The sequence below is a fragment of the Salmo trutta genome, chromosome 8 (assembly GCF_901001165.1).
Source record: "Salmo trutta chromosome 8, fSalTru1.1, whole genome shotgun sequence".
NCBI lineage: Eukaryota > Metazoa > Chordata > Actinopteri > Salmoniformes > Salmonidae > Salmo > Salmo trutta.
In genome coordinates, this window is record NC_042964.1 from 242,867 (window position 1) to 266,908 (window position 24,042).

General features: G+C 44.0%; 1 protein-coding gene across 1 annotated transcript in view; it reads right to left on the minus strand.

Moving 5' to 3' along the window:
- Positions 1 to 21,029, minus strand: part of tsc22d4 (TSC22 domain family member 4) — a 44,574-nt gene extending 23,545 nt beyond the window's left edge. Inside the window, exon 1 of the mRNA XM_029759652.1 lies at positions 20,281 to 21,029. The gene's annotated coding sequence lies outside the window, so the exon portion shown is untranslated. The remainder of the gene's footprint in view (positions 1 to 20,280) is intronic.
- Between the last annotated feature and the right edge of the window lie 3,013 nt (positions 21,030 to 24,042).

Consider the following 24,042-nt stretch of genomic DNA (forward strand, 5'->3'; position numbering starts at 1 on the left):
ATAAATAAATTAGGCCCCAATTTATGGATTTCACATGACTGGGCAGAGGCACACATGGGCCCACCCACCCACATGGGCCTACCCACCCACCCACATGGGCCTACCCACCCACCCACCCACCCACATGGGCGCCTGGGACAGAGACTATATAACATAAATTACATTCAATAATTATTTTCTTTGCATCTTAATGAAAACAGACAAACAACATGATTACTAATTATAATTTATTAATTGAACATGTATACAATATATATTTATTTCACCTTTATTTAACCAGGTAGGCCAGTTTAACCAGGTAGGCCATTTGAGAACAAGTTCTCATTTACAGATACGACCTGGACAAGATAAAGCAAAGCAGAGCGACACAAACAACACAGAGTTACATGGAATAAAGGTACACACAATAGAAAAATCAATGTACAGTGTGTGCAAATGTAGTAAGATTAGGGAGGTAAGGCAATAAATAGGCCATAGTGGCTAAATAATTACAATTTAGCATTAACACTGGAGTGATAGAAGTGCAGATGATGTGCAAGTAGAGATACTGGGGAGCAAAAGAGCAAGAGGATAAATAACAATATGGGGATGAGGTAGTTGGGTGTGCTATTTACAGATGGGCTGTGTACAGGTACAATGATCGGTTAGCTGCTCTGACAGCTGATGCTTAAAGTTAAGAGGGAGATGTAAGTCTCCAGCTTCAGAGATTTTTGCAATTCGTTCCAGTCATTGGCAGCAGAGAACTGTAAGGAAAGACGACCAAAGGAGGAATTGGCTTTGGGGATGACCAGTGAAATATACCTGCTGGAGCGCGTGCTACGGGTGGGTGTTGCTATGGTGACCAGTGAGCTGAGATAAGGCGGGGCTTTACCTAGCAAAGACTTATAGATGACCTGTAGTGAGGGCCAGCCAACGAGATCATACAGGTCGCAGTGGTAGGTAGTATATGGGGCTTTGGTGGCAAAACGGATGGCACTGTGATAGACTGCATCCAATTTGCTGAGTACAGTGTTGGAGGCTATTTTGTAAATTACATCGCCGAAGTCGAGGATCGGTTGGATAGTCAGTTTTACGAGGCTATGTTTGGCAGCATGAGTGAAGGATGCTTTGTTGCGAAATAAGAAGCCAATTCGAGATTTAACTTTGGATTGGAGATGCTTAATGTGAGTCTGGAAGGAGAGTTTACAGTCTAACCAGACACCTAGGTATTTGTAGTTGTCCACATATTCTAAGTCAGAACAGTCCAGAGTAGAGGTCGACCGATTATGATTTTTCACCGCCGATACCGATTATTGGAGGACCAAAAATGCTGATACCGATTAATCTGACGATTTTTTTTTATTTGTAATGATGACAATTACAACAATACTGAATGAACACTTATTTTAACTTAATATAATACATCAATAAAATCAATTTAGCATCAAATAAATAATGAAACATGTTCAATTTGGTTTAAATAATGCAAAAACAAAGTGTTGGAGAAGAAAGTAAAAGTGCATTATGTGCCATGTAAAAAAGCTAACGTTTAAGTTCCTTGCTCAGAACATGAGAGCATATGAAAGCTGGTGGTTCCTTTTAACATGAGTCTTCAATATTCCCAGGTAAGATGTTTTAGGTTGTAGTTATTATAGGAATTATAGGACTATTTCTCTCTATACGATTTGTATTTCATATACCTTTGACTATTGGATGTTCTTATAGGCACTTTAGTATTGCCAGTGTAACAGTATAGCTTCCGTCCCTCTCCTCGCTCCTACCTGGGCTTGAACCAGGAACACATCGACAACAGCCACCCTCGAAGCAGCGTTACCCATGTAGAGCAAGGGGAACAACTACTCCAAGTCTCAGAGCGAATGACGTTTGAAACGCTATTAGCGCGCACCCGGCTAACTAGCTAGCCTTTTCACATCGGTTACACCAGCCTAATCTTGGGAGTTGACAGGCTTGAAGTCATAAACAGCGAAATGCATTGCGAAGGGCTGCTGGCAAAACGCACGAAAGTGCTATTTGAATGAATGCTTACGAGCCTGCTGCTGCCTACCATCGCTCAGTCAGACTGCTCTATCAAATCATTGACTTAATTATAACATAATAACACACAGAAATACGAGCCTTAGGTCATTAATATGGTCGAATCCGGAAACTATCACGTTTATTATTTCAGTGAAATACGGAACCATTCCATATTTTATCTAACGGGTGGCATCCCTAAGTCTAAATATTGCTGTTACATTGCACAACCTTCAATGTTATGTCATAATTATGTACAATTCTGGCAAATTAGTTCGCAACGAGCCAGGCGGCCCAAACTGTTGCATATACCCTGACTGCGTGCAATGAACGAAAGAGAAGTGACACAATTTCACCTGGTTAATATTGCCTGCTAACCTGGATTTCTTTTAGCTAAATATGCAGGTTTAAAAATATATACTTCTGTGTATTGATTTTAATAAAGGCATTGATGTTTATGGTTAGGTACAGTCGTGCAACGATTGTGCTTTTTTTCGCAAATGAGCTTTTGTTAAATCATCCCCCGTTTGGCGAAGTTGGCTGTCTTTGTTAGGAAGAAATAGTCTTCACAGTTCGCAACGAGCCAGGCGGCCCAAACTGCTGCATATACCCTGACTCTGTTGCAAAGGTGACACATTTTCCCTAGTTAAAAGAAATTCATGTTAGCAGGCAATATTAACTAAATATGCAGGTTTAAAAATATATACTTGTGTATTGAGTTTAAGAAAGACATTGATGTTTATGGTTAGGTACAAGTTGGAACAACGACTGTCCTTTTTCGCGAATGCGCACCGCATCGATTATATGCAACGCAGGACAGGCTAGATAAACTAGTAATATCATCAACCATGTGTAGTTAACTAGTGATTATGATTGATTGATTGATTTTTATAAGATAAGTTTAATGCTAGCTAGCAACTTATCTTGGCTTCTTACTGCATTCGCGTAACAAGCAGGCTCCTCGTGGAGTGCAATGTAAGGTTGGTTAGAGCGTTGGACTAGTTAACCGTAAGGTTGAAAGATTGAATCCCCAAGCTGACAAGGTAAAAATCTGTCGCTCTGCCCCTGAACAAGGCAGTTAACCCACCGTTCCTAGGCCGTTATTGAAAATAAGAATGTGTTAACTGGTCCTTAACTGACTTGCCTAGTTTTAAATCTTTTTTAATAATAATAATAAAACATTAAAAAAAATTAAATTCGGCAAATCGATTGCCAAAAATACCGATTACCGATTGTTATGAAAACTTGAAATTGGCCCTAATTAAATCGGCCATTCCGATTAATCGGTCGACCTCTAGTCCAGAGTAGTGATGCTAGGCGGGCGGGCGCAGCGATCGGTTGAAGAACATGCATTTAGTTTTACAGGCATTTAAAAGCAGTTGGAGGCCATGGAAGGAGTGTTGTATGGCATTGAAGCTCATTTGGAGGTTTGTTAACACAGTGTCCAAAGAAGGGCCAGATGTATACAGAACGGTGTTGTCTACATAGAGGTGGATCTGAGAATCACCAGCAGCATCATTGATATATACAGAGAAAAGCGTCAGCCCGAGAATTGAACCCTATGGCACCCCCATAGAGACTGCCAGAGGTCCGGACAACAGGCCCTCCGATTTGACACACTGAACTCTGTCCGAGAAGTAGTTGGTGAACGAGGCGATGCAGTCATTTGAGAAACCAAGACTGTTGAGTCTGCCGATAAGAATGCGGTGATTGATAGAGTCGAAAGCCTTGGCCAGGTCGATGAAGACGGCTGCACAGTGCTGTATTTTATTGATGGCGGTTATGATATCGTTTAGGACCTTGAGCGTGGCTGAGGTGCACCCATGACCAGCTCTGAAGACAGATTGCATAGCGGAGAAGGTACGGTGGGATTCAAAATGGTTGGTGATCTGTTTGTTAACTTGGCTTTCGAAGACCTTAGAAAGGCAGGGCAGGATAGATATAAGTCTAACAGTTTGGGTCTAGAGTGTCTCCCCCTTTGAAGAGGGGGATGACCACGGCAGGTTTCCAATCTTTGGGGGATCTCAGACGATACAAAAGAGAGGTTGAAGAGGCTAGTAATAGGGTTTGCAACAATTTTGGCAGATAATTTTAGAAAGAGGGTCCAGATTGTCTAGCCCAGCTAATTGGAAGGATCCAGATTTCGCAGCTCTTTCAGAACATCAGCTGTCTGGATTTGGGTGAAGGAGAAGCACGGGGGGGTTGGGCAAGTTGCTGCAGAGCTGTTGGCCGGGGTAGGGGTAGCCAGGAGGAAAGCATGGCCAGCCGTAGAAAAGTGCTTATTGAAATGATCGATTATCGTACATTTACCGGTGGTGACAGTGTTTCCTTTCCTCAGGGCAGTGGGCAGCTGGGAGGAGGTGTTCTTATTCTCCACGGACTTTACAGTGTACCAAAACTTTTTGGAATTAGTGCTACAGGATGCAAATTTCTGTTTGAAAAAGGAAAAAGCTAGCCTTTGCTTTCCTAACTGACTGTGTATATTGGTTCCTAACTTCCCTGAAAAGTTGCATATCGCGGGGGCTATTCGATGCTAATGCAGTACGCAACAGGATGTTTCTGTGCTGGTCAAGGGCAGACAGGTCTGGGGTGAACCAAGGGCTATATCTACTCTTAGTTCTATATTTTTTGAATGGGGAATGCTTATTTAAGATATATCTAAGAGATACCAATGTTATTGTGAAGTGGTTACTGAATAAACTGAAGTTATATACACATTCCATTCCACCACCAGCTGCCCCATTAAACAACCCAACAATATACATTAAATAACTAGTGTGTTTCCCATCGATCACTTCCTCTGCTTCACCCTCGTCACTGAATAATGGTCACCGTGACCTTTTTGAGCACCACAACTTGCTAATGGCCAGAGCCTAAAATGTTATTTTTGGTCTACCAGCCTTTTTTTAACCAGACAAATATTTTTTTCCAGTAAAATTACACACAAACTGGATGTGCATGCTTTGTAATGTTTCTAAAACAATACATGTATTACTGGTGAGAAGTAATGTGGTATATTGTTGAATTTCATTGTTGAGTCTTTTAACCAAAATATGAGAGACAAAAATGTTCACCTGCCCCTTTAAAGGGCGGGAGGTTACCGTGGTAATGCAAGTCATGTTTGTGCCTGTGAGATCGAGAGCCTGACTAGTGTCTGCATTGCTTCTCTTCCCTAGCAGTTGAAACTCAAACATTGAAAATCAACCTAGAATCTGAACAAAATCATGTAAATAGCCAACAGTCTCACTTCAGTTTCAGGTAAATTAAACACATTTTTATGCCTGTGCTTCTAAAACTGTATCTGTCACTCAGCTCTTCACATGCACTCAGCCCCCAACCAGGCATAGTGACGCAGAAATACTTTGCACATTTTAGTGTGCCTTCAGTTCCTGAATTCCACAGTAGTGAGCCATAGCCTACAGACAAGGAAAACGCCACAACACCTAGCACAGGAAACCTCCATGCCGGCGGACCACAGACAGGCATTCTAATAGAAAATCATCCCAATGTTGGGCAAATAGGCCTAATGTCATACATTTCCATAACCTAAATAATTCCATATGCAACGCCTAGCCAGCCATATCAATGTTTGAAAACCTGGATGTTTTACATAGGCTAAGGCCAAAATCCCACCATCGAAATAAAGCGAAGATTTCCTGATATTGAAACCAGCATTTCTTCTTCTACTACTACTGTCCAAAGACAGTAAGGCACAATCCTGTTGCATCTTCAGATATTCCCTCTACATGTTGACCATTAGGCTGTGTATCTATCTATGTCGCATTATAAAAACCACACCAGAGTAGGAGTGTACCTGGATCACAAGGCAGGTACTCTGTCCTTCTACAGTGTCTCTGACACAATGACCCTCCTCCACAGAGTCCAGACCACATTCACTCAGCCCCTCTATCCTGGGTTTAGTCTCTATGTAGGAGGTACTGCTGAGCTGGTTAAACTGTAGTAGGGTCCACATAGATAACCAGCTCAGCTATAGACTACACCAGCATGACTAGTATCTATGTGGACCCTACTACACGTTAAAGTGTAGTGATGTCCCATTACAACTCTGGAACATCGACACATTTGGCTGAGACCAGCGAACACATTGCTGTGCTTGTATGTGAATTATTCCTACTTGATCAACTTTTAAAACTAAATGAGCCGTTTCATCAGCCTCGTCTGTGTTTAAAACATTTTAGTGTGAAACCACTGTTGTAGGCATTTCAGATTTTTCTGGCCTCTCGTCCAGTTAACAGTTTTGAACCGTCCCTGACATATTTTTATCGTCCCGGGACAACAGGACGCCCTTAATTTCGAGCACTGCTGTGTGTGTGTGTGTGTGTGTGTGTGTGTGTGTGTGTGTGAATACAGGTTGTGCAGCCTAGTTGAGACAGTTTACCGCCAACATTACGACATGATTCTGATTAAGAAGAAACCAGTGGTTTCCTGCTTGACTACATTACAGACATGAGATTTCACAACAGCTGGATAGGTGTTGAACACACCAGCTAACCACCAATCTGCACAACTCTGCCAGGACCTAGCGAGACACTCATGTTTTAGTACTACATCTCTTGACACAATGATGAAAATAATCATGGCCTCTAAACCTTCAAGCTGCATACTGGACCCTATCCCAAGTAAACTACTGAAAGAGCTGCTTTCTGTGCTTGGCCCTCCTATGTTGAACATAATAAACGGCTCTCTATCCACCGGATGTGCACCAAACTCACTAAAAGTGGCAGTAATAAAGCCTCTCTTGAAAATGCCAAACCTTGACACAGAAAATATTTATAAAAAAAAAAAAAAAAAAAAAAAAAAAAAAAAAAAAATCGGCCAATATCGAATCTTCCATTCCTCACAACATTTTTAGAAAAAGCTGTTGCGCAGCAACTCACTGCTTTCCTGAAGACAAACAATGTATACGAAACGCTTCAGTCTGGTTTTAGACCCCATCATAGCACTGAGACTGCACTTGTGAAGGTGGTAAATGACCTTTTAATGACGTCAGACCGAGGCTCTGCATCTGTCATGCTCCTAGACCTTAGTGCTGCTGGTGAACATGGTGAAGCCCCAAAATTACCCTCGCTGGAAGCCTGTATGACATAAGGAAGTGGATGGCTGCAAACTATCTACTTTTAAACTCAGACAAAACAGAGATACTTGTTCTAGGTCCCAAGAAACAAAGAGATCTTCTGTTGAATCTGACAATTAATCTTGATGGTTGTACAGTCGTCTCAAATAAAACTGTGAAGGACCTCGGCGTTACTCTGGACCCTGATCTCTCTTTTGAAGAACATATCAAGACTGTTTCAAGGACAGCTTTTTTTCCCCCTTTACGTAACATTGCAAAAATCTGACATTTTCTGTCCAAAAATGATGCAGAAAAATGTATCCATGCTTTTGTTACTTCTAGGTTAGACTACTGCAATGCTCTACTTTCCGGCTACCCGGATAAAGCACTAAATAAACTTCAGTTAGTACTAAATACGGCTGCTAGAATCCTGACTGGAACCAAAAAAATGTGATCATATTACTCATAGTGCATATTACTCATAGTGCTAGCCTCCCTACACTGGCTTCCTGTTAAGGCAAGGGCTGAATTCAAGGTTTACCTGCTAACCTACAAAGCATTACATGGGCTTGCTCCTACCTATCTTTCCGATTTGGTCCTGCCGTACATACCTACACGTACGCTAGGGTCACAAGATGCAGGCCTCCTAATTGTCCCTAGAATTTCTAAGCAAACAGCTGGAGGCAGGGCTTTCTCCTAAAGAGCTCTATTCTTATGGAATGGTCTGCCTACCCATGTGAGAGACGTAGACTCGGTCTCAACCTTTAAGTCTTTATTGAAGACTCATCTCTTCAGTAGGTCCTATGATTGAGTGTGGTCTGGCCCAGGAGTGTGAAGGTGAACGGAAAGGCTCTGGAGCAACGAACCGTCCTTGCTGTCTCTGCCTGGCCGGTTCCCCTCTCTCCACTGGGATTCTCTGCCTCTAACCCTATTACAGGGGCTGAGTCACTGGCTTACTGGTGTTCTTCCATGCCGTCCATGGGAGGGGTGCGTCACTTGAGTGGGTTGAGTCACTGATGTGGTCTTCCTGTCTGGGTTGGCGCCCCCCTTGGGTTGTGCCATGGCGGAGATCTTTGTGGGCTATCCTCGGCATTGTCTCAGGATGGTAAGTTGGTGGTTGAAGATATCCCTCTAGTGGTGTGGGGGCTGTGCTTCAGCTAAGTGGGCTGCCTGTTTGGCCCTGTCCGGGGGTATCATCAGATGGGGCCACAGTGTCTCCTGACCCCTCCTGTCTCAGCCTCCAGTATTTATGCTGCAGTAGTTTATGTGTCGGGGGGGCTAGGGTCAGTCTGTTATATCTGGAGTATTTCTCCTGTCTTATCCAGTGTCCTGTGTGAATTTAAGTATGCTCTCTCTAATTCTCTCTTTCTCTCTCTCGGAGGACCTGAGCCCTAGGACCATGCCTCAGGACTACCTGGCATGATGACTCCTTGTTGTCCCCAGTCCACCTGGCCGTGCTGCTGCTCCAGTTTCAACTGTTCTGCCTGCGGCTATGGAACCCTGAACTGTTCATTGTGATTACTACTATTTGACCCTGCTGGTCATTTATGAACATTTGAACATCTCGGCCATGTTCTGTTATAATCTCCACCCGGCACAGCCAGAAGAGGACTGGCCACCACTCATAGCCTGGTTCCTCTCTAGGTTTCTTCATAGGTTTTGGCCTTTCTAGGGAGTTTTTCCTAGCCACCGTGCTTCTACACCTGCATTGCTTGCTGTTTGGGGTTTTAGGCTGGGTTTCTGTACAGCACTTTGAGATATCAGCTGATGTAAGAAGGGCTTTATAAATACATTTGATCCCAGCTAACCACATCACATGGTGTTGAAAAAGCCAGCTAACCACATCACATGGTGTTGAAAAAGCCAGCTAACCACATCACATGGTGTTGAACACGCCAGCTAACCACATCACATGGTGTTGAACACGCCAGCTAACCACATCACATGGTGTTGAACACGCCAGCTAACCACATCACATGGTGTTGAACACGCCAGCTAACCACATCACATGGTGTTGAACACGCCAGCTAACCACATCACATGGTGTTGAACACGCCAGCTAACCACATCACATGGTGTTGAACACGCCAGCTAACCACATCACATGGTGTTGAACACGCCAGCTAACCACATCACATGGTGTTGAACACACCAGCTAACCACATCACATGGTGTTGAACACGCCAGCTAACCAAATCACATGGTGTTGAACACGCCAGCTAACCACATCACATGGTGTTGAACACGCCAGCTAACCACATCACATGGTGTTGAACACGCCATCTAACCACATCACATGGTGTTGAACACGCCAGCTAACCACATGGTGTTGAACACGCCAGCTAACCACATCACATGGTGTTGAAAAAGCAAGCTAACCACATCACATGGTGAAGAACACGCCAGCTAACCACATCACATGGTGAAGAACACGCCAGCTAACCACATCATATGGTGTTGAAAAAGCCAGCTAACCACATCACATGGTGTTGAACACGCCAGCTAACCACATCACATGGTGTTGAACACGCCAGCTAACCACATGACATGGTGATGAACACGCCAGCTAACCACATCACATGGTGTTGAACACGCCAGCTAACCACATCACATGGTGTTGAACACGCCAGCTAACCACATCACATGGTGTTGAACACGCCAGCTAACCACATCACATGGTGTTAAACACGCCAGCTAACCACATCACATGGTGTTGAACACGCCAGCTAACCACATCACATGGTGTTGAACACGCCAGCTAACCACATCACATGGTGTTGAAAACGCCAGCTAACCACATCACATGGTGTTGAACACGCCAGCTAACCACATCACATGGTGTTGAACACGCCAGCTAAACACATCACATGGTGATGAACACGCCAGCTAACCACATCACATGGTGATGAACACGCCAGCTAACCACATCACATGGTGTTGAACACGCCAGCTAACCACATCACATGGTGTTGAACACGCCAGCTAACCACATCACATGGTGTTGAACACGCCAGCTAACCACATCACATGGTGTTGAACACGCCAGCTAACCACATGGTGTTGAACACGCCAGCTAACCACATCACATGGTGTTGAAAAAGCAAGCTAACCACATCACATGGTGTTGAAAAAGCCAGCTAACCACATCACATGGTGTTGAAAAAGCCAGCTAACCACATCACATGGTGTTGAACACGCCAGCTAACCACATCACATGGTGAAGAACATGCCAGCTAACCACATCACATGGTGTTGAAAAAGCCAGCTAACCACATCACATGGTGTTGAAGACGCCAGCTAACCACATCACATGGTGTTGAACACGCCAGGTAACCACATCACATGATGTTGAACACGCCAGCTAACCACATCACATGGTGTTGAACACGCCAGCTAACCACATCACATGGTGTTGAACACGCCAGCTAACCACATCACATGGTGATGAACACGCCAGCTAACCACATCACATGGTGTTGAACACGCCAGCTAACCACATCACATGGTGTTGAACACGCCAGCTAACCACATCACATGGTGTTGAACACGCCAGCTAACCACATCACATGGCGTTGAACACGCCAGCTAACCACATCACATGGTGTTGAACACGCCAGCTAACCACATCACATGGTGTTGAACACGCCAGCTAACCACATCACATGGTGTTGAACACGCCAGCTAACCACATATGGTATAACAATGTGATGCAAGACTGAGCAGTCAATTCCATTGGTTGATGCAATGGAACACCTGTACAGTCAGGCAGGAACATCACTAACTAACTAACTAACACCTGGCCATCTAGTCAGGCAGGAACATCACTACACTAACTAACACCTGACCATCTAGTCAGGCAGGAACATCACTAACAAACTAACTAACTAACACCTGACCATCTAGTCAGACAGGAACATCACTAACTAACTAACACCTGACCATCTAGTCAGGCAGGAACATCACTAATCTAACTAACTAACTAACACCTGACCATCTAGTCAGGCAGGAACATCACTAACTAACTAACACCTGACCATCTAGTCAGGCAGGAACATCACTAACTAACTAACTAACACCTGGCCATCTAGTCAGGCAGGAACATCACTAACTAACTAACACTTGACCATCTAGTCAGGCAGGAACATCACTACACTAACTAACACCTGACCATCTAGTCAGGCAGGAACATCACTAACTAACTAACACCTGACCATCTAGTCAGGCAGGAACATCACTACACTAACTAACTAACACCTGACCATCTAGTCAGGCAGGAACATCACTAACTAACTAACTAACTAACACCTGACCATCTAGTCAGGCAGGAACATCACTACACTAACTAACACCTGGCCATCTAGTCAGGCAGGAACATCACTAACTAACTAACTAACTAACTAACACCTGACCATCTAGTCAGGCAGGAAAATCACTAACTAACTAACACCTGACAATCTAGTCAGAAAGGAACACCACTAACTAACTAACACCTGACCATCTAGTCAGACAGGAACACCACTACACTAACTAACACCTGACCATCTAGTCAGACAGGAACACCACTAACTAACTAACACCTGACCATCTTGTCAGACAGGAACACCACTACACTAACTAACACCTGACCATCTAGTCAGGCAGGAACATCACTAACTAACTAACACCTGACCATCTAGTCAGGCAGGAACATCACTACACTAACTAACTAACACCTGACCATCTAGTCAGGCAGGAACATCACTACACTAACTAACACCTAACCATCTAGTCAGACAGGAACATCACTAACTAACTAACACCTGACCATCTAGTCAGGCAGGAACATCACTACACTAACTAACACCTGACCATCTAGTCAGACAGGAACATCACTAACTAACACCTGACCATCTAGTCAGGCAGGAACATCACTACACTAACTAACACCTGACCATCTAGCCAGGCAGGAACATCACTAACTAACTAACTAACACCTGACCATCTAGTCAGGCAGGAACATCACTACACTAACTAACACCTGACCATCTAGTCAGGCAGGAACATCACTAACTAACTAACACCTGACCATCTAGTCAGGCAGGAACATTACTAACTAACTAACACCTGACCATCTAGTCAGACAGGAACATCACTAACTAACTAACACCTGACCATTTAGTCAGGCAGGAACATAACTAACTAACTAACTAACTAACACCTGACCATCTTGTCAGGCAGGAACATCACTACACTAACTAACACCTGGCCATCTAGTCAGGCAGGAACATCACTAACTAACTAACTAACACCTTGCCATCTAGTCAGGCAGGAACATCACTACACTAACTAACACCTGACCATCTAGTCAGGCAGGAACATCACTAACTAACTAACACCTGACCATCTAGTCAGGCAGGAACATCACTAACTAACTAACTAACTAACTAACAAACTAACTCCTGATCATCTAGTCAGACAGGAACATCACTAACTAACTAACACCTGGCTATCTAGTCAGGCTGGAACATCACTAACTAACTAACACCTGACCATCTAGTCAGACAGGAACATGACTACACTAACTAACACCTGACCATCTAGTCAGGCAGGAACATCACTAACACCTGACCATCTAGTCAGGCAGGAACATAACTACACTAACTAACACCTGGCCATCTAGTCAGGCAGGAACATCACTAACTAACTAACTAACTAACTAACTAACTAACACCTGACCATCTAGTCAGGCAGGAACATCACTAACTAACTAACACCTGACCATCTAGTCAGACAGGAACACCACTAACTAACTAACACCTGACCATCTAGTCAGACAGGAACACCACTACACTAACTAACACCTGACCATCTAGTCAGGCAGGAACATCACTAACTAACTAACACCTGACCATCTAGTCAGGCAGGAACATCACTAACTAACTAACACCTGACCATCTAGTCAGGCAGGAACATCACTACACTACGTAACTAACACCTGACCATCTAGTCAGGCAGGAACATCACTACACTAACTAACACCTAACCATCTAGTCAGACAAGAACATCACTAACTAACATCTGACCATCTAGTCAGGCAGGAACATCACTAACTAACTAACTAACACCTGACCATCTAGTCAGGCAGGAACATCACTACACTAACTAACACCTGACCATCTAGTCAGGCAGGAACATCACTACACTAACTAACTAACACCTGACCATCTAGTCAGGCAGGAACATCACTACACTAACTAACACCTGACCATCTAGTCAGACAGGAACATCACGAAATAACACCTGACCATCTAGTCAGGCAGGAACATCACTACACTAACTAACACCTGACCATCTAGTCAGGCAGGAACATCACTAACTAACTAACACCTGACCATCTAGTCAGGCAGGAACATCACTAACTAACTAACACCTGACCATCTAGTCAGGCAGGAACATCACTACACTAACTAACACCTGACCATCTAGTCAGGCGGGAACATCACTACACTAACTAACACCTGACCATCTAGTCAGACAGGAACATCACTAACTAACTAACACCTGACCATCTTGTCAGACAGGAACATCACTAACTAACACCTGACCATCTAGTCAGGCAGGAACATCACTACACTAACTAACACCTGACCATCTAGTCAGGCAGGAACATCACTAACTAACTAACACCTGGCCATCTAGTCAGGCAGGAACATCACTAACTAACACCTGACCATCTAGTCAGGCAGGAACATCACTAACTAACACCTGACCATCTAGTCAGGCAGGAACATCACTACACTAACTAACACCTGACCATCTAGTCAGGCAGGAACATCACTAACTAACTAACACCTGACCATCTAGTCAGGCAGGAACATCACTACACTAACTAACACCTGACCATCTAGTCAGGCAGGAACACCACTAACTAACACCTGACCATCTAGTCAGGCAGGAACATCACTAACTAACTAACACCTGACCATCTAGTCAGACAGGAACACCACTAACTAACTAACACCTGACCATCTAGTCAGACAGGAACACCACTACACTAACTAACACCTGACCATCTAGTCAGGCAGGAACATCACTAACTAACTAACACCTGACCATCTAGTCAGACAGGAACACCACTAACTAACTAACACCTGACCATCTAGTCAGACAGGAACACCACTAACTAACTAACACCTGACCATCTAGTCAGGCAGGAACATCACTACACTAACTAACTAACACCTGACCATCTAGTCAGGCAGGAACATCACTACACTAACTAACACCTAACCATCTAGTCAGGCAGGAACATCACTAACTAACTAACTAACTAACACCTGACCATCTAGTCAGGCAGGAACATCACTAACTAACTAACACTTGACCATCTAGTCAGGCAGGAACATCACTACACTAACTAACACCTGACCATCTAGTCAGGCAGGAACATCACTACACTAACTAACACCTGACCATCTAGTCAGGCAGGAACATCACTAACTAACTAACACCTGACCATCTAGTCAGGCAGGAACATCACTAACTAACTAACACCTGACCATCTAGTCAGGCAGGAACATCACTACACTAACTAACACCTGACCATCTAGTCAGGCAGGAACATCACTAACTAACACCTGACCATCTAGTCAGGCAGGAACATCACTACACTACCTAACACCTGACCATCTAGTCAGGCAGGAACATCACTAACTAACACCTGACCATATAGTCAGGCAGGAACATCACTACACTAACTAACACCTGACCATCTAGTCAGGCAGGAACATCACTACACTAACTAACACCTGACCATCTAGTCAGGCAGGAACATCACTACACTAACTAACACCTGACCATCTAGTCAGGCAGGAACATCAAACTAACTAACTAACACCTGACCATCTAGTCAGGCAGGAACATCACTAACTAACTAACACCTGACCATCTAGTCAGGCAGGAACATCACTACACTAACTAACACCTGACCATCTAGTCAGGCAGGAACATCACTAACTAACTAACACCTGACCATCTAGTCAGGCAGGAACATCACTACACTAACTAACTAACACCTGACCATCTAGTCAGGCAGGAACATCACTAACTAACACCTGACCATCTAGTCAGGCAGGAACATCACTACACTAACTAACACCTGACCATCTAGTCAGGTAGGAACACCACTAACTAACACCTGGCCATCTAGTCAGGCAGGAACATGACTAACTAACTAACACCTGGCCATCTAGTCAGGCAGGAACATCACTACACTAACTAACACCTGACCATCTAGTCAGACAGGAACATCACTAACTAACACCTGACCATCTAGTCAGGCAGGAACATCACTACACTAACTAACACCTGACCATCTAGTCAGGCAGGAACATCACTAACTAACTAACTAACACCTGACCATCTAGTCAGGCAGGAACACCACTACACTAACTAACACCTGACCATCTAGTCAGGCAGGAACATCACTACACTAACTAACTAACACCTGGCCATCTAGTCAGGCAGGAACATCACTAACTAACTAACACCTGACCATCTAGTCAGGCAAAAACATCACTAACTAACTAACACCTGACCATCTAGTCAGGCAGGAACATCACTACACTAACTAACTAACACCTGACCATCTAGTCAGGCAGGAACATCACTACACTAACTAACACCTGACCATCTAGTCAGGCAGGAACACCACTAACTAACACCTGACCATCTAGTCAGGCAGGAACATCACTAACTAACTAACACCTGGCCATCTAGTCAGGCAGGAACATCACTAACTAACTAACTAACTAACACCTGACCATCTAGTCAGGCAGGAACACCACTACACTAACTAACACCTGACCATCTAGTCAGGCAGGAACATCACTAACTAACACCTGACCATCTAGTCAGACAGGAACATCACTAACTAACTAACACCTGATCATCTAGTCAGGCAGGAACATCACTAACTAACTAACACCTGACCATCTAGTCAGACAGGAACATCACTAACTAACTAACTAACACCTGACCATCTAGTCAGGCAGGAACATCACTAACTAACACCTGACCATCTAGTCAGACAGGAACATCACTAACTAACTAACACCTGACCATCTAGTCAGGCAGGAACATCACTACACTAACACCTGACCATCTAGTCAGGCAGGAACACTCTGTGTTAATAGTTAGTAAAGGCAATGTGTTAACTCTACAGTCTGGATTCTAACTACAACAGATTCTAACTAGTACAGTTAACTACTGTATATTCTAGTTACAATACAGACTGTAGAGTTAACTGTTCCAGTTATAACCCATGGTACTCTGCGGTCCCGTTCTGTGAGCTTGTGTGGCCTACCACGTCATGGCTGAGCCGTTGTTGCTCCTAGACATTCAACTTCACAATAACAGCCCTTACAGTTGACCGGATAGCAGCTCTAGCAGGGCAGAAATTTGACAGGCTGACTTGTTGGAAAGGTGGCATCCTATGACGGTGCCACGTTGAACAGTAGGACCTGCCTTGTTGAGTGTTGTTAAGAAGGCATCGCAGCGCTTTATTATGGACAGACGTCACCATCTTGGCGACAGGTAGCCTAGGTAGAAACTAGGGCCTGTAGGACCTGCCTTGTTGAGTGTTGTTAAGAAGGTAGAAACTATGGCCTGTAGGACCTGCCTTGTTGATAGTGTTGTTAAGAAGGTAGAAACTAGGGCCTGTAGGACCTGCCTTGTTGATAGTGTTGTTAAGAAGGTAGAAACTAGGGCCTGTAGGACCTGCCTTGTTGATAGTGTTGTTAAGGTAGAAACTAGGGCCTGTAGGACCTGCCTTGTTGAGTGTTGTTAAGAAGGTAGAAACTAGGGCCTGTAGGACCTGCCTTGTTGATAGTGTTGTTAAGAAGGTAGAAACTAGGGCCTGTAGGACCTGCCTTGTTGATAGTGTTGTTAAGGTAGAAACTAGGGCCTGTAGGACCTGCCTTGTTGAGTGTTGTTAAGAAGGTAGAAACTAGGGCCTGTAGGACCTGCCTTGTTGATAGTGTTGTTAAGAAGGTAGAAACTAGGGCCTGTAGGACCTGCCTTGTTGATAGTGTTGTTAAGAAGGCATCGCAGCGCTTTATTATGGACAGACTTCACCATCTTGGCGACAGGGTAGCCTAGCGGTTAGAGCGTTGGGCCAGTAACCGAAAGGTTGCTAGATTGAATCCCCGAACTGACAAGGTAAAAATCTGACGTTCTGCCCCTGAACAAGGCAGTTAACCCACTGGTCCTAGATCGTCATTGTAAATAAGAATTTGTTCTTAACTGACTTACCTAGTTAAATAAAGGTAAAATAAAAAATACAAATAAATCTTAGCTACTGTTGTATCAATAGGTTTAGACCATGACAGTTTACAATCCAGGGTTACTCCAAGCTCTTTAGTCATCTCAACTTGCTCAATTTTCACATTTATTACAAGACTTAGTTGAGGTTTAGGGTTTAGTGAATGTTTTGTCCCAAATACAATGCTTTTAGTTTTAGAAATATTTAGGGCAAACGTATTCCTTGCCACCCACTCTGAAACTAACTGCAACTCTTTAAGTGTTGCAGTCATTTCAGTCGCTGTGGTAGCTGACGTGTATAGTGTTGAGTCATCCGCATACATAGACACACTGGCTTTACTCAAAGTCAGTGGCATGTCGTTAGTAAAAATGGCGGAAAAAGCGAGGGGCCTAAACAGCTGCCCTGGAGAATTCCTGATTCTACCTGGATTATGTTGGAGAGGCTTCCATTAAAGAACACCCTCTGTGTTCTGTTAGACAAGTAACTCTTTATCCACATTATAGCAGGAGGTGTAAAGCCATTATAGCAGGGGGTGTAAAGCCATTATAGCAGGGGGTGTAAAGCCATTATAGCAGGGGGTGTAAAGCCATTATAGCAGGGGGTGTAGCATTAGGGTAAGCATTAGCAGGGGGTGTAAAGCCATTATAGCAGGGGGTGTAAAGCCATTATAGCAGGGGGTGTAAAGCCATTATAGCAGGGGGTGTAAAGCCATTATAGCAGGGGGTGTAAAGCCATTATAGCAGGGGGTGTAAAGCCATTATAGCAGGTGGTGTAAAGCCAGTATAGCAGGGGGTGTAAAGCCATTATAGCAGGGGGTGTAAAGCCATTATAGCAGGTGGTGTAAAGCCATTATAGCAGGTGGTGTAAAGCCATTATAGCAGGGGGTGTAAAGCCATAACACATACGTTTTTCCAGCAGAAGACTATGATCGATAATGTCAAAAGCTGCACTGAAGTCTAACAAGACAGCCCACAATATCACTTTATCATCAATTTCGCTCAGCCAATCATCAATCATTTGTGTAAGTGCTGTGCTGTGCTTGTTGAGTGTGCTTCCCTATAAGCGTGCTGAAAGTCTGTCGTCAATTTATTTACTTAAAAAGTAATTAAAGTAGTCGGCAATATCAGTGGGCTGTGTGATGAATAAGCCATCTGATTCAATGAACAATGGAGTCGAGTTGGCTTTTATCCCAGAATTTAATTTAAAGTACTCCAAAGCTTTTTATTATCTTTCTTTATATAAATGTATCTTTGTTTCATAGTATAGTTTATTAAGTCACATGATTTCTTAATTTGCAGTACATTTGCCAATCAGTTGGGCTGCCAGACTATTTTGAACTTTACAAAATCAAAACTGTATTTTTAGCAGTTAGGCTTCATCAATATCTTGAAATATAAATTAATTAAGTACACATGGTGATATTTAGAGGAGCAATAGGTTTCACCAAATATAGATATTACAGTAGTACTTTACAACACCGGTCTTCATAGTGGACCATGATATACAGTAGGGTTAGCAGTAGTCTCCATAGATGGGATACATAGATTCTACAGTATCTACTACAGCCCTTCAGAGGACAAGGGTCTTCATATAGGACGGATATGAGTATTAGTGTTAGACCAGCGTAGTACTAACCTACTGCTAACCCTAAAGGGGTAGGGTTCGACACTTTCAACAATCACTCAGCTATGTGCTTGAAATTGATTCCGCTCAGTGACGTCATCAGGCATAACCCACAACGGACCCTCTACGCAGCACAAGGCGTGACACATCAACACGCATCCGAGCCCCTTCTGTGCCATTTGAGAAGGGTGCAACTGCAGCCCATAAATTGAGCATTCAGAATCTGTAGGAACCCCTCTTTAGACTTGTATTGATACATGTTTTAACTAGGACTACAGTACATAGACGGGACGCACGGGCGCTCCAGTACAGTCGGTGGCGGTAATGCAACCACCGATAAACCCCACAGAAGAAGTAGTGGGGGTGACAACGGTAGCTGGCTAACGTTAGCACACACCGATAGAGTGTCCTTCGCACCCGCCTGTCGTGCACCGTTTCCCCGCAATTCAGTTAAAGACAGCGACGGCAGGTGTTCGGCAGGCAGGAGCGAAGGACACTGTGTTAGCTTAGCCAACTAGTCATAAGGAGGACTCCGGTACACAGCAGGTGTGAGCTGACACCATGTGCTAGCTGACACCATGTGCTAGCTAACTAGCAAGCTAGCACCCGCCTCCTGCCTACCGGAGTAGCTAGCGGTAGGCAACACCGGTAGACAGTGTCCTTCGCCTCAGCCTGTCAGGCACGGCGGTGTCGCTAACTAGCTAGCCAGCACACGGTGTTTTCCCAGCTTCCCACCTGATGTTAGGTGGGGGAGACCGGTAAACAGTGTACTTGGCTCTCGTACACAGGAGGTGGGGGTGACACCGTGTGCTAGCTAACAAAGCTATCCCTAACAAGCTAGCTAGCACACGGTGTTTTACCCAGCTTCCCGCCTTCTGTACTAGCGGGAGGCAGGGGCAACTGGAAGACAGTGTCCTTCGCCCTCGCTTGTCGGGCACCGTTTTCCTGCAGTTCGATGGTGAGGGCAGCTGTTCAGCATGGCGGGAGCGAAGGATACTGTCTACCAGTGAAAAAACGCATAATACTTTTATTTCCCTTTTGACCCACATTCAAAAGTGTCACACTATTGGGTGGGGGTTGATGCAGGAACCAATGCAATACTCCTTCCTGCACATAGAGGAAGTCCACACTGGGGGCTGCAGTTGCACACCATTGTGCCATTTCATAGTGTCCCTCAATTAAAATCTCACTCTCCTCTCTCTTGCACAACTTTATTTAAAAGTATTTTTTCTTTCTTGGTGAAATTTGTTTCAGGCAAAAGATGACGTACCTTGTCCCGGATCTGGGTTCTGTAGCGGAAGTAGCAGCAGTATGCAGAGTTCCTGTGGTTCAGCCGTGTCTGTCGAACATCTAGAGGTGGTGGCTTCTATATGAGACAGCTACATCACTGCTGGACTAACACACTGCATAACCTTAACCAGTTTGATGGAGGTATAAATAAATCTAAACTTTATTATAAGATCTTTCATAAAAGTTGTAGAAAAAGTTGGAAAAGTACTTCTGACCCCATCGCCGCTCGCTCGGAGCTCCCGTTTCCAGGCTCACCCCACGGTAATAATATCCCGTTGGACCAGAGAGATGAGCAAGGACCGTACCGGGCAGAGGGCTTGGCCGGGCAGGGGTGAGGAGAGTCGGGTTGCAGTCCCGTTCCTTGTTCCGTCCTGTGCTAGCAGCTCTTCCATGGAGCCCCGGCCGAGACCGGCATCAGTAGTGAAGCCGCGGAGAGGGAGAGCAGGCTGGAGTTACCACACACACCAGCCCGTGTTTAGCTTGCCTGGTACTTATCACAACACAAGTTAGCTAACTAGCTACAGTAGCTAAACATTCTAGCTAGCTAGTTAACTACTGTAACTAACTACTTCTGCTTTCCGCAGCGGCTCTGACTGTCTGTCTTCAGTCACTCCTTCCCCCGTCTCTCTTTCTCTGCTGAAAAAAGACGGGTAGCGTTCAGCTATAAAAGAACGGTTCTGGTCTCAGTATCTAGCTACATGTTTTTCTATTTAGCAAACTGTTGACAACTTTTCTAAACCCGGAAGTTACGCCCCTGTGGAGCCTTGTGTTTATGGTGTCCTGGTGACCCCTGCTGGCCAGGTCAGATTACTACAGCCTTCCAGGTGTTACCTGCAAGGGTTCCGGTGTGCCGAAAATCTCCCCCTGACAGAATTCTCCCCCCCACAAATTTTTTCTGTGACACACATCAGAGTCAAATACTTTCTATAGAACAAACTTAGTCAGGATAGGCAACCGAAATTAATAAATAATGTATGTGTGTTATATTAAACATAGAGGAAGGAGTAAAATGTTGGCAAGCAATGAATATTTCAGAACAACTATGGCTGAATTATTATCCTTACACTTTCAAAAAGACTAGTTGAATAAGACATGGGAGAGATGACGAATTTTGGCAAAGAGATTAATTTATAGACTAATACAAAATCAGTAGAGGATTTAGGTGCAGGCGACATGGGCATCTTGCCGCCTGGGGCGGGTGCGGGGCGCCAGGGCAAGGGGGCACCGGGTGCGGGCCGGCGAGCGCTGAAGGGGAGGTTCGCCCAGGACGCCATACAAGCTAGAACCGCCACATACACATGAAACAAATAGCCAAACCGAAAACTGCAGACAAAAATGCTTTCTGTTACTAAGATGAGTGAAATGTAGGCTAAACTGACAACGGAATGAAGAGCAGAAATCTCAACTAGCAAGCAAGTGGCAGAAATGAATGTTTGTTTATTCCATGTGTAACTCTGTGTTGTTTGTGTTGCACTGCTTTGCTTTATCTTGGCCAGGTCACAGTTGTAAATGAGAACTTGTTTTCAACTAGCCTACCTGGTTAAATAAAGGACTTGTTCTCAACTGGCCTACCTGGTTAAATAAAGGACTTGTTCTCAACTGGCCTACCTGGTTAAATAAAGGACTTGTTCTCAACTAGCCACCTGGTTAAATAAAGGACTTGTTCTCAACTGGCCTACCTGGTTAAATAAAGGACTTGTTCTCAACTGGCCACCTGGTTAAATAAAGGTGAAATAAAATGAAGAACGCAAAGGGTGGGAGAATTCTGGCAGGTTGGAGATTTTCGGCACAACACCTGTCTAGAAGCACGGTTTCGACAGTTCCTACATTTTTGCTTCAGTGCTGCAGTTTAACTGATGCACAGCCCAGAAAGACCATTTACAAACATGGCCACTTAGAGAAGTCAGATTTGAATATTCCTAATAAGACACTTTAGTCATCACTTTTGTGCACAAAACATCCATTGAATTATTCAAATAATTGTAGCTGAGAATTAAGATATACATTTGTTTAATTCATCCAATGTCTGCCATGTTTTTTGATAACACATTTCAGCCTACACATTTCAGCCTACACATTTCAGCTTACACATTTCAGCTTACACATTTCAGCCTACACATTTCAGCTTACACATTTCAGCTTACACATTTCAGCCTACACATTTCAGCCTGCACATTTCAGCCTACACATTTCAGCCTGCACATTTCAGCCTGCACATTTTAACCTACACATTTTAGCCTACACATTTTAGCCTGCACATTTTAGCCTACACATTTCAGCCTGCACATTTCAGCCTACACATTTCAGCCTACACATTTCAGCCCACACAAACTATGTGATAAATGGTAGCCAATTTAAATCCGACCACCTCATTGACACAACTCTGAAATAAAGGACTCTGGAGTCTGATGCCCAGGCCCAATGGCAAAAACGAGTTCACAAACGGTTCACATCAAAAAACACCAATTAAAGATACAATATGTAACTTTTTGGGTAATCTGACCAAATTCACATAGAAATGTGAGTTATAGCTCTTTCATTCGCATTGAAAGCAAGTCTAAGAAGTGTTAGATCTGTTCTATGTGCTCTATTTCTATGCTTCCTGTTCTGAAGTTTAGTTTTTATGTCTTTTACTTACAGTTTTGTACAGCTGAAACGACAATATTTTTGTATATGGAAAATATATTCCACAGCGGTTTAGATGGTACAATGATTATCTACACAATGACGGCTTGTTTTGTCACATAAACTTAAATTAGGCAAACTATTACAATTTTAGTAACCAGGAAATGGCAGAGCGATTTCTGCATAGTGCATCTTTAACGGTGCATTTGACAATGGTTCAATTACTTTAACCATCAATTACATTTTTTTAGACATATTTGTATTTGTATTTGTATTTATTATGGATCCCCATTAGTTCCTGCCAAGGCAGCAGCTACTCTTCCTGGGGGTTGTTATGGATCCCATTAGTTCCTGCCAAGGCAGCAGCTACTCTTCCTGGGGTTTATTATGGATCCCCATTAGTTCCTGCCAAGGCAGCAGCTACTCTTCCTGGGGTTTATTATGGATCCCCATTAGTTCCTGCCAAGGCAGAAGCTACTCTTCCAGGGGTTTATTATGTATCCCCGTTAGTTCCTGCCAAGGCAGCAGCTACTCTTCCTGGGGTTTATTATGGATCCCCATTAGTTCCTGCCAAGGCAGCAGCTACTCTTCCTGGGGTCCAGCAAAATGGCAGTTTTTACAATTTAAAAAACATTACAATACATTCACAGATTTCACAACACACTGTGGGCCCTCAGGCCCCTAATCCACCACTACCACATATCTACAGTACTAAATCTATGTGTGTGTGTTATCGTGTGTGTGTGTGTGTGTGTGTGTGTGTGTGTGTGTGTGTGTGTGTGTGTGTGTGTGTGTGTGTGTGTGTGTGTGTGTGTATGCATGTGTCTGTGTTTGTGTTGATTCACAGTCCTCCCTGTAAGGTGTTTTTTTAATATATAAAAAAAAAATCTGATTCTCCTGCTGCATCAGTTACTTGATGTGGAATAGAGTTCCATGTAGTCATGTCTCTATGTAGTACTGTGAGCCTCCCATAGTCTGTTCTGGACTTGGGGACTGTGAAGAGACCTCTAGTGCCATGTCTTGTGGGGTAGGTATGGGTGTCTGAGCTGTGTGCCAGTAGTTTAGACAGACCTCTGGTGGCATGTCTTGTGGGGTATGGATGGGTGTCTGAGCTGTG